The sequence below is a fragment of the Sus scrofa genome, chromosome 3 (genome assembly GCF_000003025.6).
Source record: "Sus scrofa isolate TJ Tabasco breed Duroc chromosome 3, Sscrofa11.1, whole genome shotgun sequence".
In the NCBI taxonomy this organism is placed as follows: Eukaryota; Metazoa; Chordata; class Mammalia; order Artiodactyla; family Suidae; genus Sus; species Sus scrofa.
The window spans coordinates 101537480-101553185 of record NC_010445.4 but is presented as its reverse complement, the minus strand read 5'-3'; the positions used below and the strand labels follow the sequence as shown (position 1 = coordinate 101553185).

Here is a 15706-nt window from a genome sequence, read left to right as displayed (position 1 = left end):
TAATAATTAGTAATGTTGAACATCTTTTCATGTGTTTTTTGGCCATCTGTATTTTTTTTTTTTTTGAGATTTGTATGTTTAGATCTTCTGCCCATTTTTTGATAGGGTTGTTTGTTTTTTTGGTATTGATCTGCGGGAGGTGTTTGTATATTTTGGAGATTAATCTTTTGTCAGTCACTTAGTTTGCAGATATTTTCTCCCATTCTGTGAGTTGTCTTTTCCTTTAGTTGAGGGTTTCCTTTGCTGTACAAAAACTTTAATTAGGTTCCATTTGTTTATTTTTGTTTGTATTATCATTACTCTGGGAGGTGAATCTGAGAAAATATTACTGTGGTTTATGTCAAAGTGTTAGGCCTATGTTTTCCTCTAAGAGTTTTATAGTATCCAGTCTTATATTTTAGGTATTTAATCCATTTTGAATTTATTTTTGTGTATGGTGTTAGGAAGTGTTGTAATTTCATTGTTTTACATGTAGCTGTCCAGTTTTCCCAGCACCCCTTATTGAAGGGACTGTCTTTTCTCCATCGTATATTGTTGTCTCCTTTGTCAGAGATTAGTTGACTATAGGTGTGTTCATTTAATTCTGGTCTTTCTATACTGTTCCACTGATGTGTATTTCTGTTGTGCCAGTACCATACGGTTTTGATGACTGTAACTCTGTAGAACAGTCTGAAGTCAGCCTGATTCCTCCATTTTTCTTTCTCAGGTCTGCTTTGGCTATTCTGGGCCTATTTTCAAATATTTTGTTGTAATTGGGTGAAAAATGTCCTTGGTAATTTGATAGGGATTTCATTGAATCTGTAGATTGTTTGGGGCAGCAAACAGTGATAGTTTTACTTTTTCCTTTCCAATTTGGATTCCTTTTATTTATTTTTCTTTTCTGATTGCCATGGCTAGGACTTCCAAAACTAAGATTAATAATAGTGAAAGTGGACATCTTTGTCTTGTTCCTGATCTTGGCAGAAATGCTTTCAGCTTTTCTTTTTTTATTTTATTTTATTTTTCTTTGTCTTTTTGCTATTTTTTTGGGCCACTCCTATGGCATATGGAGGTTCCCAGGCTAGGGGTCTAATCGGAGCTGTAGCCGCCGGCCTATGCCAGAGCCACAGCAACGCAGGAACCGAGCCGCGTCTGCAACCTACACCACAGCTCAGGGCAACGCCGGATCGTTAACCCACTGAGCAAGGGCAGGGATCGAACCCGCAACCTCATGGTTCCTAGTCGGGTTCGTTAACCGCTGCGCCACGACGGGAACTCCTGCTTTCAGCTTTTCATCATTGAGAATGATGTTAGCTGTGGGTTTGTCATATATGGCCTTTGTTATATTGAGGTAGGTTCCCTCTATGCCCACTTTCTGGAGGTTTTTTTTTAAATCAGAAATGGGTGTTGGATTTTGTCAAAAGCTTTTTCTGCATCTATTGAGAAGATCATATGGTTTTTAATTCTTCAGTTTGTTAATGTGGTGTATCTCACTGATTGATTTGCAGATATTGAAGACTCCTTGCATCCCTGGGATAAATCCCACTTGATCATGGTGTAAAATCCTTTTAATATATTGCTGGATTTGGTTTGCTAGTATTCTGTTGAGTTTTGCATCTGTGTTCATCAGTGATATTGGCCTGTAGTTTTCTCTTTTTGTGATATCTTTGTCTGGTTTTGGAATTAGGGTGATGGTGGCCTCATAGAATGAGTTTGGAAGTGTTCCTTCCTCTGCAATTTCTTGGAATAGCTTCAGAAGAATCAGTGTTCACTCTTCTCTAAATATTTGATAGAATTTTCCTGTGAAGCCATCTGGTCCTGGACTTCTGTTTGTTGGAAGTTTTTAAATAAGTCTGTCAAATGATTGGTCTGTTCATCTTTTCTGTTTCATCTTGATTTAGTCTTGGAAGATTGTACTTTAAGAATTTGTCCATTTCTTCTAGGTTGTCCATTTTATTGGCATATAGTTGCTTGTAGTAGTCTCTTACGATCCTTTGTATTGCTGTGATGTCCCATGTAACTTTTTCATTTCTAACTTTATTGCTTTGAATCCTCTTTTTTTTTTTTGATGAGTCTGGCTAAGGGTTTATCAATTTTGTTGATCTTTTCAAAGAACCAGCTTTTAGTTTCATTGATCTTTGATTTTCTTCGTTTCTATTTCGTTTATTTCTGCTCTGATATTTATGATTTCTTTCCTTCTGCTAACTTTAGGTCTTGTCTGTTCTTCTCTCTCTGGTTGCTTTAGGTGTAAAGTTAGGTTGTTGATTTGAACTTTTTCTTGTTTTCTAAGTTAGGCTTGTATTGCTCTAAACTTCCCTCTTAGAACTGCTTTTGCTATATCCCAGAGGTTTTGGATTGTTGTCTTTGTTGTCATTTGCTTCTAGGTATTTTTTAATTTCCTCTTTGATTTCTTCAGTGGTTCTTCAGTTCTTTAGTAGCATGTTGTTTAGTCTCCACCTGTTTGTGTTTTTTGCAGTTTTTTTCTTCTTGTTGATTTCCAGTTGTATAGCATTGTTGTCAGAAAAGAAGCTTGATGTGATTTGAATTTTCTTAAATTTACCAAGGCTTGATTTGTGGCCCAGAAAGTGACCAATCCTGGAGAATGTTACATGTGCGCTTGAGAAGAATGTGTATTCTGTTGCTTTTGGGTGGAATGTTCTATAAATGTCTATTAAGTCTATTAAGTCCATCTGGTTTAGTTCATCATTTAAGGCCTGTGTTTCTGTGTTGATTTTCTGTCTGGATGATCTGTCCATTGCTGTAAGTGGGGTGTTAAATTCCCCTGCTATTACTGTGTTATTGTCAGTTTCTTACCTTAAAAGGTTGTTAACCAGTTGCCTTATATATTGAGGTGATCTTATGTTGGGTGCATGTATATTTACAGTGTTGTATTTTCTTCTTGGATTGATCCTTCAATTGTTATGTAATGTCCTTCTTTGTCTCTTGTAACAGTCTTTATTTTAAGGTCTATTTATTTCTGAGTATTGCTACTCCAGCTTTCTTTTGATTCCCATTTGCATGGAATATTTTCTTCCATCCTCTCACTTTCAGTTTGTATGTGTCCCTAGAACTAAATTGGGTCTCTTGAAGACAGCATATACATGTGTCTTGTTATTGTATGCATTCAGTCAGTCTGTGTTTTTACATTTAAGGTAATTATTGATATGTATATTCTTACTGCTATTTTATTAATTGTTTCGAATTTGTTTTTGTGGGTCTTTTTTCTTCTTTTCTCTTGTGGTTTGATGAGTATCTTTAATGTTGTATTTGGATCGCTTTTTCTTATTCATGTGTGTATCTATTGTAGATTTTTTGGTTTGCAGTTACCCTGAAGTTTTGATAAGGGAGTCTATATATATATACACACACATATATATATATACACATACACACACACAAGATTGTTTTAAGTTGTTGGTCCCTTAATTGCAAGTGCATCTCCAGTGTCCTGCATTTGTACCCTCCTTTTCTCATGATTTCCGATTTTGGTAGCATATTTGTGTATGGATGATTTCCTATTATTACTAGATGTATGCCTTTACTGCTGAGCCTTGTTATTTGTAATATTTTTGTTTCTAGTTATGGCCTTTTCCACCTAGAGAAGTTGTTTTAGTATTTGTTTTAAAGCTGGTTTAGTGGTGCTGAATTTTCTTAGCTTTTGTCTGTAAACCTTTTGATTTCTTCTTCAAATCTGAATGAGAGCCTGATGGGTAGAGTAATCTTGGTTGGAGGTTTTTTACCTTTCATCACTTTAAGTATATCATGCCACTCCCTTCTGGCCTGCAGTTTCTGCTGAAAAAGCCACTGATAACATTATTGTGATTCCTTTGTATGTTCTTTCTTTTCCCTAGCTGCTTTCAATATTTTCTTTTTTTGTGAGGTTGATTAATAAATGTCTCTGGATGTTCCTCCTTGGGTGTATTTTATATGGTACTCATTGTGATTTGAGTGAGTGATTCTTTCCCCATGTTAGGGAAGTTTTCAGCTACTATCTCTTTAAATATCTTTTCTGAACCTTTCTCTTTTCTTCTGGCACCCCTATAATAGGATGTTGGTGTGTTTAAAAGTTGTCCCAGTGTTCTCTTAGACAGTCTTCATTTAATTTCAATGTTTTTTTCTCTTCTGTTCTACGTCAGTGATTTCCACCAGTTTGTCTTCCACGTTTCTTACTCATTCTTCTGCCTCCTGTATTCTGCTGTTGTTGTTTCTAATGAATTTTTTATTTCAGTTATTGTATTTTGCATGTCTGCTTGCTTAATCTTTAAATCTTCTATTTCTTTGCTCAGTGTTTCTTGTACTTTGTCAGTGTTTGCCTCCAGTTTATTTCCAAGATCTTGAATCATTTTTACTATCACCAGTCTAAAGTGGTTTTTTATTGGATGTTGGTAATCTCCAGATCAATTAGCCGTTTTCCTGTTTTTTTTTTTTTTTCTTGCTCCCTTATCTGAGTCATAATTCTCTGCCTTTTCATTTTGTATAGATTTTTGGTATGATCTCCTTTTTGCAGACAATAGGGTTATAACCTATCTCACTTCTGATGTCTGTCCCCTTTGTGGCTGAAGTTGGTGTGGGGACTTGCTGCAGACCTCCTGATGGGAGGGACTGGTGCCTGCCCACTGGTAGGTGGAGCTGATTCTTATTCCTCTGGTTGGTGGGGCTTTATCTCTGGGTGGTATTAAAGGCAGCTGGGTGCCTGGGGGGGGGGTGTTTTTGGGCAACCTGTTTGCTGATGAGTGGGGCTGTGTTCCCAGCCAAATTATTATTTGGCCTGGGGCTTCTCAGCCCTGATGGGTAGGGCCAGATTTTTCCAAAATAGCCACTTCTAGAGGAGCACATGCTGATGATTATTCCCAAGACCTTTGCCTTCAGTATCCTTCCCCAACAATGAGTTACAGTCACCCCCTGTTTTCCCAGGAGATCCTCCAAGAACTACAGTCTAGTCTGACCCAGATTCCTATGGAGACTCTGCTTTGCCCTGTGACCAAGTGCACATGAAAGCCTTTCAAGAATGTGGTCTTGGTTTACCCCAGTCCTTTGGAGCTCCTGTGTATAAACCCCGCTGGCCCTTAAGGCCAAATGCTCTGTCAACTCCTCCCAGTGCCAGATCCCCAGGCATGGGGACCTGACATGAGGCTCAGCACTCTCACTCCCTTAGGTGAGTCTCTGTGATATAGTTACTTTCCCATCTGTGGGCCACCTACCCAGCTGGTATGGGGTTGTTTATGTCCCATAATTGCCCCTCCTACCTTCTTGATGTTGCCTCTTCTTTGTGTTCTGGAGTACAGTATCTTTTTTTGGTAGTTTGCAGCCTATTTGTTTGAAGGTTATTCAGCAGTTTGTTGTAATTTTGTTGCTTTTATGAGAGAAGTTGAGCTCCAGTCCTTCTACTGGCTGTTTTAATCTCATCTCTGCTTCTTTTATCTTGTTATTTGTTTTTTCTGTATTTGGAAAGTTTTCAGCCATAGTTTCCTAAACTATATTTTTGATCCTCTTTTTCTTCTCCTTATGGAATTCCTATTATGCATAGATTGGCCCACTTTATATTAACCCATAGATCTCTTATATTACTTTCATGTTTATTCATCTGGTTTTCTGTCTGCTGTCCTGATTGGGTGATTTCCATTATTCTATCTTCCAAGTCACTTACTTGTTCCTCTGCATTATTCATTCTGCTCTTCTGTGCCTGTAACTCAGCTTGCATCTCTATAAATGAATTTTCTATTTTCTCTTGGCTCCCTTTTATATTTTTATATTTCCTTTCTAATGTAATCTGCATTACTGTCCATACCCTCTTTTAATTCCTTCAGTGTTTTCATTACCTCCTTTTTGAACTTGGTGTTTGTTAGACTGCAGAGGTCTATTTCATTGTTTGCTCCTTCAGGGGAATTATCTTCTTCTTTTACCTAGGAATGGTGATCCCTGAGGTGACTAGAGCTGCAGGTGGTGCCTGAACATGGACCCCTTTGTAGTGATTGGCTGCGTCTACCTTGGGAGTCTGAGATGGCTGTGGTGGTTTGCACGTGGTTCCTGTAGCCCGTGCAAGGTGCGTCCCACCACCCGAGAGCCTTGTGTGTGTGCAGAGAAAGATGTTACTATGTGGTCCCGCCTCTACTCTCACCCTCCCCAGCAATGTTGCCTTGCTTCTCCTTTGGGCCCAGGCCTCCTCCCACTCTCCCTTATCTGTGGCTCCCTTATCTCCCGAGACTGTGGCTCACTGCTCCTAGCATCCTTTGGTTGTCTCCATACAGCCAACCTTAGCCTTCTCCCCAGGACTGGCCTCTGAATCCTACATCTCAGAGCTCAGCCCCTGCCTGAGTATCTCAGGCTGTGGTGTCCTGGGTGGTGGTATGGATGGTCTTTACAGCTCTCTCTCTGCTATGCCTTCCTCTGTCTGGCTGCGGCACTCTTCTTTGAGGCTTTAATGGTATCCTCTCCCAGCTGATCTCTCCATCAGTTAGGTGGCCTCTCAGGATGTGGTTTCCTTTCCTTTTTCACAGCTCCTTCTCAAGAGTAATGGTCCTGTGCAGATTCCTTTTTTCCCTTCTTCTGTTTTTCTTTTGTTTTGCAGTTATGTGGAGGCTTTCTTGCCCTTTATGGAGGTCCAAGGTTTTCTGCCAGTGTTCAGTAGATGTGCTGTTTGAATCATTCTACACGTAAATGAATTTTTTTGATGTGTTTCTGGGAGAAGGTGAGCACCATATCTTATTCCTCCACTATCTTTTTTTGGTTTGTTTTGTTTGTTTCTTCTTTTTAGGGCTCATCTGCAGCAGGTGAAAGTTCTCAGGCAATTATTAATATGTATGTATTGCCATTTTACACCTTGTTTTCCTGTTGATCTCATTTCTTCTTCTTTTTGTTTTTCTTTGAGTGGCTTGAATTTCTTCTGTTTTGTTATGTTCTTTTTGGTTTTTGTGAATCTATTGTATGTTTTTGATTTGTGGTTGCTTTTTCTCAAGCCTGTTAACCCTTTCCTTTATCTATCTGTTTTAGACTAGTAGTTATAAAGGCTCAGATACATTTCAGAACTCTCCTCTCCCATTTTTTTGATGTCCTTTTTTTACATATTCATGTTCATTTTTCACAATTCATTGTGGTTATCCTCACTTTCACAGAAATTTTTTGACTTTTTTTTTAAATCAGTGTATTGACTTATATAAGTGATTTATTTTCCAATTTTGATATTCTCTTTTCTATAGATTCTTTCTTCTTAGAGAAGACCTTTCAGTATTTCCTTTTGGATAGGCTTAGTGTTGCTGTATTCTTTTAGTTTTTGCTTGTCTGAGAAATTCTTCATCTCTCCTTATATTCTAAGAGATAATTTGCTGGGTAGAGTATTCTAGGTTTTAGATTTTTCCCTTTCAGGACTTTGAATATATCTTGCCACCCCTTCTGGCCTGCAATATTTCTGTAGAGAAATCAGCTGATAGCTTTATGGGGGTTCCCTTGTAATTAACTTTTTTTTTCCTCTTGCTTTTAGAATTCTCTTATTTATTTATTTATTTATTGCCATTTTTATTATAATCTCTTGGTGTAGGTCTGTTTGGGTTTATCTTATTTGGGACCCTCTGTGCTTCCTGTACCTGGATATATGTTTCCTTCTTTAGGTTTGGGATTTTTTCAGCCACAATTTCTTCTAATACATTTTCAAGTCCCTTTCTCTTCTCCTTCTGGGATCCCTATTGTGTCTATATTGGCCTTCTTTTTTTTTTTTTTTTCGGACTTTTTGCTATTTCTTGGGCTGCTCCTGCGGCATATGGAGGTTCCCAGGCTAGGGGTCGAATCGGAGCTGTAGCCACCGGCCTACGCCAGAGCCACAGCAATGCAGGATCTGAGTCGTGTCTGCAACCTACACCACAGCTCATGGCAACACCAGATTGTTAACCCACTGAGCAAGGGCAGGGACCGAACCCGCAACCTCATGGTTCCTAGTCGGATTCATTAACCACTGAGCCACAATGGGAACTCCTGGCCTGCTCTATATTATCCCATACATCTCTTACATTGCTTTAATTTTTTTTTCCATTTGGGTTTCTGTGTGCTGTTCTAATTGGGTGATTTTCATTATTCTATCTTCTAGATCACTTATTCATTCTTCTGTATTATTCATTCTGCTATTTATTGCCTTTAGTTCAGCTTTCATCTCTGTAAATGAATTTTCTAATTTTTTGGCTCCTCCTTACAGTTTTTAGTTCCTTTTTACAGTAATCTCTATTTGTTTCAATAGCCTGAAGTCCTTCAGTATTTTCATTATCTCCTTTTGAACTCAGTGTGGTTTTGAGTGAAGAAGTCTGTTTCATAGTTTTTCAGGAGAATTTTCTTGATCCTTTAATTGGTAGTGGTTCCTCTACTTCTTCATTGTACTTATTTTTCTTGCTCTATGAGTTTAGGAGAAACAGTTATTTACTGTTGTCTTGGAGGGCTGCTTTTATGTGGGAACATCTCTCTGTAGCCTGTGTGGGTTTAATATTTTTTGGTGCCGAGGGCTGTCTTTAGTTTGGATGCCTGCAATCTCTTTCATCATTGTTTGCTGGCCAGTGTCCCCTTGATGGGAGATGTGACTGGTATTGTGACCAGGGCCTGCACTGGATATTGAGCAGGGCCTCCTCTTTGCTCTGTGGTTGTCACCTCCCACTGTCAGTGGCAGTGTCTGCTCACTAGTTATTGGAATAGATGCCACCAGAGCTGTTTCTGAGCTGCAGTATGAGGTAGGCAGAATTGGAGCACTCCCACTGGGAGAGGAACCACTGAGTATTTTCCACTTAAGCTGTTTACTGGTGAGTGTGCTCTGTTGTATCACCTTTCACCTGTTATGCAGTCTCACAAAGTGCACTGTAGTTGTCCCTGCCCTTGGCCCCTCATCAGCCATGGGAATGCTGGTCATCAGCTCTTGTGTCTCCTTGTTGTTGTTTTCACAAGGCCACCAGTGCAGATCCATTTAATTCAGGTCCCAGGACTTCAGTAGTAGCACATCTGAACCAACTGGGGGAGGTTTAGAGGCAGCTCGGACCCTGGCCCGGCCCAGCCCCTGTGTGCACGAGCCCACAAAGACCATAGCTGCTTAGGCCAGACCTGTCTCAGCTTTGGGATCATCCACTGTCCATTCAGATGTCCTGCAGACACTGAATTTACAAGGCTGGCAGCACTGGTGTAAATCCATGACTCATGCAGCCACAGGGAGAGATTTCAGCCCTGCTTCCTAAGTTGTGTGGCTCTTAGGGCTCAGCCGTGATTTCAGCCCCACCTCTGTGTGTAGGCAACCCACTGGCATTGGCTTCTGGGCCTGGCAAAGGCAGTGGCTGGGGCACCCTCTCCCAGAGTCCATGGAGGCAGGTGCCTATGTGTGAAGAAAGAGGTTGTTGTGGCAAACTCCCCCTATCTCCCACCGCCCTTTGCACACCCTTAACCATAGTACTTTGCTTCTACGGTGGGCCTGGGCTTCTACTGTGACCACTCCTGGATGTGGCTGTATCACACTCCAGCCCCTTCAGGCTGTCTCTATTCCGCCAGCACCATGTCTGTCCTCTAAACCCTGAGTTCCAACAGCTAGCCCTCACCTGTACCAGCAGATGTGTCTCAGGCTGGGGTGCACAAGGTGGTGCTACGGACCGTCTGTGTAGTCTCTCTCTGTTCTGCCTATCAATGACCAGTTGTTCTGTTCTCCTCTGAGCTTCTGAAGCTCTTTTCTCATCTTGGCTGATCTTCCTGTCGGTGAGGGAACTGCTCCTCTCCTTCACCTTCTTCCCAGGGGTGCAGGTCTTGTCCTGCTTCCTCTTTTTTTTCTTCCTTTTGTTTTACCTGGGTTATGTGGATACCTTTCTTGTCTTTTCAGGCGTTTGAAGTTTTCTCCTAGTGTTCAGTAGGTGTTCTGTGAGAATTGTTGCATTTGTAGGTTTTTTTTTTTTTGCGCTTTTCTAAGGGCTGCACCTGTGGCACATGGAGGTTCATTAGAGCTGCAGCTGCTGGCCTAAGCCACAGCAACATCAGATCCAAGTCACATGTGCAACCTACACCACAGCTTATGGCAACAATTGACCTTTAACCCACTGAGTGAGGCCAGGGGTCAAACCCATATCCTAATGGATACTAGTCGTTTGTCACTGCTGAGTCACAGTGGGAACTCCTTGTGGATATATTTTTGATGTATTTGTGGGAGGAGGTGAGTTCCATATCCTACTACTCTGCCATCTTGATTCAATCCCTGCTTAATGTTTAACTTTTTAGTAAATGGTTAAACTATTTTCCAGTGTGGCTGTGCTATTTTATATTTCATCAGCAATATGAGGGTTCTGATTTCTCTGCATCCTTACCATCACTTGTTATTGTGTGTGGTTTTAGTGGTTTCTACTTTCTTTGCATCCTTACCAGCACTTGTTATTGTGTGTAGTTCTAGCAGTTGTGATATAGTATCTCATTGTGGTTTTTTTGTTTGGTTGGTTTTTTTTTTTTTTTTTTTAGCCATATTACTCATGTAATCAAACATTAGGACAATCTTGGAACAGGCAAGCAAAGTATTAAGGCTGAATCATGGCTGCTCAGCTAACTGATTTCGGCCATGGCTTGTCCTGGACACTGTGAGACAGCACAAATACCTTATGCAGATGGTTCAGTAGCAGAATGGCACTTGGTTTGCTCTTAATAGAAACAACATAAATGCAATGGACAATTTAGAGACAGCTGATGGCCTTATTTGCATGCTGAAAACCTGGTTGTGTTCCTCTAGTCCGCACACCTTTCTCTGTGCAGTCTGTTGATGCGTAAACACTTAGTGCAGGATTCAGTCAGTGGGATCTAGGCCCCTTGGGCTAACCGAAATAAATTCTTGGTCAATACTGCAATACCACGGGGTATGACTGATACAAAGGGCCATCCTGAGGGCAGACTTGCGAAGCTGAGCAGTTCAGACACTGAAAGTTTTCGCCTCTTAGTTGCCATCCAGTCATGTAGATCCACTCCATAGTATGATCCTTCCCTATAATTTCACCATTGCACAGTGCATCCAACTCATAAGAACTTGGAAATTTTAGTATTAAGCTTAGAAATTTTTTAATAGTCCCCACAGTTACACGTGTAGAACACCGAATGAATTTCTTCATTAAACCCTTTACTGTATTGTCCCCTGACTGTCCATTATTTCTTAAACAATCTAGACATAGAGCAATTTGTAGGTCACTTTTGTGATAGTCTTTATCATCTTGATGTTCATCACCTTCTTCATTGATCTACTTCAGGTGTGTCAACTTCTTTTTTTTAAATTTTTTAATTTTTTTAATTTTTTAATTTTTTTTTTGCTATTTCTTGGACCGCTTCTGCGGCATATGGAGGTTCCCAGGCTGGGGGTCGAATTGGAGCTGTAGCCGCCGGCCTACACCAGAGCCACAGCAACGCAGGATCCGAGCCGCGTCTGCAACCTACACTACAGCTCACGGCAACGCCGGATCGTTCACCCACTGAGCAAGGGCAGGGACCGAACCCGCAACCTCATGGTTCCTAGTCGGATTTGTTAACCACTGCGCCACAATGGGAACTCCAGGTGTGTCAACTTCTAAAGTATCATCTTCATTTTCTTGAGGCTTATTCTTCTTGCAAAATTCAGATTCATGGTCAAGTTCTTGTTCTTGTAGTCCAGGGACCAACTTAAATATAATTTCCTCTAATGTGTTATCCAACCTCAACATTTCTAATGGATTTGTCTCATGAACCTGACTGCCACACCTTGGACAATCATTGCTGCCTTCAAAGTGCCGGACAAGTCTTAACAGAAAGTATGGAGGCATTCCATCACTGTGGTTGGCTTGATCAGATACCCTTTACATATATAGCAGGTTTGAATGGATTGAAATCTTTTACCAAGTGTTTGCTTTGGGCAGCCATTCATGGTTAGGTAGGGCAGGCTCAAGCAGTTCAGGCAAAGAGGGGTATTAAGTGGATGAAAGTCTGATCCCTGGAACTGGTGTGGAGTTCCCAACTGGATGTCCCAAGGCATGAGAACCAACATCCAGACTTCTTATGTGATTGCTTGTCATCACTCTTTTTGGTGGTTCTGCTATCCCATATCTTCTTCCATGATAACCCAAAGCCGCTGCTCTTCTCCCACCAACGCGCTGGCCTCAGTGTGAAGGAAAGTGAAAGAGAAACAGGGCCCGCTGTGCCCAGTCCTGGCGCCCCATCTGCCCTCCCTCTGCAGGAGGGAGCTGCCGGCTCTGCGGGGCCACTCAGCTTGGCCCAATAGAAACTTACTTTTCTCTGTTGACTAAAGATGTTGTGTGTTGGTCAGTGTTTATTAAGCCATTTGTTTCTTTAAAATGTTTACTAAAATTTTTGACCATTTAAAAAATTTCATTGACTATTTGAGTTTTAAGAGTTCTTCATATATTCTGAATACAAGTGCTTTACCAGATATGATTTGCAAATATTTTTTTTCCCAGTGTGTGGCTTGTCTTAGATTTTCTTAATTATATATATATATATATATATATATATATATTTTTTTTTTTTTTTTTTTTTTGTCTTTTTGCTATTTCTTTGGGCCGCTCCCGCGGCATATGGAGGTTCCCAGGCTAGGGGTCTAATCGGAGCTGTAGTCCCCGGCCTACACCAGAGCCACAGCAACGCAGGATCCGAGCCGCGTCTGCAACCTACACTACAGCTCATAGCAACGCCGGATCGTTAACCCACTGAGCAAGGGCAGGGACCGAACCCGCAACCTCATGGTTCCTAGTCGGATTCGTTAACCACTGCGCCACGACGGGAACTCCCTTAATTATATTTTTGAAGTGCAAACATTTTTTAAAATGAAGTACAATTTATCACATTCTTTTTTTTTTTTTTTGGTCTTTTTGCCATTTCTTGGGCTGCTCCCGCGGCATATGAAGGTTCCCAGGCTAGGGGTCGAATCGGAGCTGTAGCTGCCAGCCTACGCCAGAGCCACAGCAACGCAGGATCTGAGCCGCGTCTGCAACCTATACCACAGCTCACGGCAACGCTGGATCATTAACCCACTGAGCAAGGCCAGGGACCGAACCCGCAACCTCATGGTTCCTAGTCGGATTCATTAACCACTGCGCCACGACGGGAACTCCCATATCACATTCTTTTATGGATCATGTTTTTGATGTCATGGCTAAGAATTATAACCCAAGGTCACAAAGATTTTCTATCTTTTAAATGTTTCAATTTGCTTTTAAACTTAGACTTATACTCCATTTTGAGTTAATTTTTGTGTAAGCTCTGAGGAAAAGGTCTAAATCTTTTTACATGAGGAGATCCAATTATTCTAGCACCATTTGTAGAAAAGATTTTTCTCCATTGAACTGCCTTGACACGTTTGAACATGAGTGGATCATAAATTGTAAGTTTATTTCTGAGCTTACAGTTGTGTTCCATCAATCCATTTGTGTGTCCTTAGTGTAACATTCTATAGTAATTAGTGTTAATTAATCTTTTAAAAGATTGTTTGACTATTCTGGCTCCTTTGGCATTGCCATATTAACTTAGGATGAGACTGTCAGTTTCTGAAAAAAGTGCCTATGGGGTTTTGATAGGGACTGTGTTGAATCTATACCTCAGCTTGAGGAAATGTGTCATCTTAATACTGAGTTTTCCATTCCATGAACTTGGAAGGTCTCTTAATTTATTTACATCTTTAATTTTCTTACAGGGTTTTATAATTTTCAAAGTACAAGTTTTGTACCACTTTTGTGAAACTTATTCCTGGTATTTTTTTAATGCTATTGTGAATGGAATTGCTTTTTTTCTTTCTTTCTCTTCTTTCTTTTCTTTTCTTTCTTTCTCTCTTTCTCTCTCTCTCTCTCTCTTTCTTTCTTTCGTCTTTTAAGGGCTGCACCCATGGCATGTGCAGGTTCCCAGGCTAGGGGTCAAATCGGAGCTGTGGCTGCCAGCCTACACCACAGCCACAGCAACATCAGATCTGAGCTGTGTCTGTGACCTACACCACAGCTCATAGCAGTGCCGGAACCTTAACCCACTGAGCAAGGCCAGGGATCGAACCTGCAACCTCATGGTTTCTAGTCAGATTTGTTTCTGCTGCACCACGACAGGAACTCCTGGAATTGCTTTCTTAATTTCGTTTTGAATTTTTGGTTGCTCATGTATAGAAATAACTCATCTTAGTGCATTGATCTTGTATCCCGTGGCCTTGCTGAACTCTATTGTCTCATATACACTGAGTTTCTCTTTATTTACTTAACATCACCCAATACATTTTGAAGAGTGAGTAGGCCATACATTTACTCCCTACAGATATGCAGAATTTGCTCTCAAGGCTTAAAGAAGCACATCTAATTGCTGAATGAGATAAAGAGTCTTGAAAAGCAGAATTAAAAGGTTTGGTTGAAGTCATAGTACCCTTTCTTTCAGTCTCAACATTGAGGCATCCAGTTTCCTTAGAACCTTTGGGGCTCTTGCAAAGGGGTAAATTATGTAATCAATTGAATTTATTCTAGTAAACTTTATTTCCCTCTTGTCCTATGTCCCTGTTTATCTTTGTATCCTGAGTTCCTAAGGTGAGTGGCATATAGTACCTGATTAAATAAGTTGGTTGTAGGAGTTTCCTGGTGGCTTCATGGTGGTGTTCCCTGGTAGTTAAGAGTCAGGTGTCACTGCTGTGGCTCTGATTACTGGCATGGGTTCAATCCCTGGCCTGGGAACTTCCACATACTGCAACCCCCCTCCAATTGGTTATATTGAAATTATGAGCACAAATGTGGGAGGAATTTCTGCAACTCTAATATGAATTTCAAACTAGCCACATAGCACACATTAGTTGTAAAGTGGACAATCGACCTTCCTGTTAACTAATCAGATTGCATGCTTTAATATTAATCCAGTTTTAGCTATTGTGGGAAAGCATGGTTTATGATTTCTGAGCTAGAAATAATGGGGACGGCTAGAGTTGAAATGGGAAAGTGCACAAGTGAATTTGAGACAAAAGGCCGGCATTAACAGAAATGTCGGTGAATTATGGATTGTGCTGGGTCTATAATTAGTAGGGTAATTTCTTCATATGGGATAGTCCCTTGGTGTCCATGGTATAGCATGACCTCTGATTTGTAAAGATGTCTGTCTTATAAAGCATGTAACACATTTTTGACATTCAGTCTGGTAAATCTTACTAATAATCAAGGCCTAAGACAAACTTTTTTTTTTCCAATTCAGACTATGGAAGAAGGGTTACTGAGTGGAAAATTATATAGTTCCTAATTAGGTTTCATGTTAAACATTTTACAGTCATACACCTATAGTGCTGTATACTCCCATCCCCCCTTTTATTAACTGTATTTGTATTTTAGCTTATTGGCCAAAGTCCACTAGGTTAGACTCTGTGCAAATGACACAAAGATAAGGTAAGGGTGTGTGTCTGTATGTGTGTGTATGTGTTTTAGACATTTTAATGTAAGCCTAAGCATGAGAACTTGAGTTATTCTGTGGAAAGTGCTAGCAGTATTACTGTCATATACAAGTCATATTTGCAAAAAGTATGTTTTGGAGTTCCTGTTGTGTAACGATAACAAACCTGACTAGCATCCATGAGGCTGCAGGTTTCATCCCTGGCCCCGCTTAGTGGGTTAAGGATCCAGTGTGACCGTGAGCTGTGGTGTGGGTTGCAGATGCAGCTCTGATCTGATGTGGCTGTGGCACAGGACGGCAGCTGCAGCTTTGATTCACCTCCTGGCCTGGGAACTTCCATATGCCACGGATGTGGCCCGAA

The 15706-nt window shown here is 40.7% G+C and overlaps 1 protein-coding gene and 1 pseudogene across 2 annotated transcripts in view; one reads left to right on the top strand and one right to left on the bottom strand.

The window, feature by feature from the left end:
* The window catches only part of GEMIN6 (gem nuclear organelle associated protein 6), a 42693-nt gene that overhangs the window by 18601 nt on the left and 8386 nt on the right, over positions 1 to 15706 (top strand). The gene's annotated exons all lie outside the window — the stretch shown is intronic.
* Positions 10782 to 11758, bottom strand: LOC100519305 (annotated as a pseudogene).